Source organism: Penaeus monodon, chromosome 27 (genome assembly GCF_015228065.2).
Source record: "Penaeus monodon isolate SGIC_2016 chromosome 27, NSTDA_Pmon_1, whole genome shotgun sequence".
Classification (NCBI taxonomy): domain Eukaryota; kingdom Metazoa; phylum Arthropoda; class Malacostraca; order Decapoda; family Penaeidae; genus Penaeus; species Penaeus monodon.
In genome coordinates, this window is record NC_051412.1 from 16,263,625 (window position 1) to 16,264,222 (window position 598).

The 598-nt window shown below is 34.3% G+C and overlaps 1 pseudogene; it reads left to right on the forward strand.

The window, feature by feature from the left end:
* Positions 1 to 598, forward strand: part of LOC119590429 — a 12,727-nt pseudogene that overhangs the window by 6,967 nt on the left and 5,162 nt on the right.

The following is a 598-nucleotide window of genomic DNA, read 5'->3' on the forward strand; positions in this document are numbered from 1 at the left end:
ACTTCAGCCAAAACCCTAGACAAAATTACAGAATGAAAAACTTGAAAAAAAACTATGTATTACTAACCATAAGAAAAACTTTGAGAACCCTGTAAAATATTTATGAGCTTTTTGATCATTTTTTTTACTGCAGTGTTCTGCTAGGAAAAACAAGCAGTTCCTTGACAATGACAACAAATAACATTAGATATGTATATTTCTTTTGTAACAATATTTATTTGTCAGTTTGTTTTATTTATTATTACAAAGGTTTATCATCATAAGCCACTTACAATGTAAATTGTAAGTGGCGTTTGTGAGTCATACATGAAATCAGTCATAAAGCTATGGTAAAAAAAAAAAAAAACATGGTTATTGACAAATAATTTTATCCCAGGGGAAGGGGTTGGGGCCAACTACTCACAGAAAGAGAGAGAGAAGAGTATAAGATGAGGAGGGCTAGGCCAGCATGTAAAGAGAGGTACACTGTTTCCCTGCCCATCTGGCTTGATTTTGCTACTCCCTTTGCCTTTTTTATAGTGGATACTCATAAGTGAGACAAAACACTTTAACAAAGAGTCAACAAGCCAGGGTGTCACCCTCCTCTATCTTTTTTCCC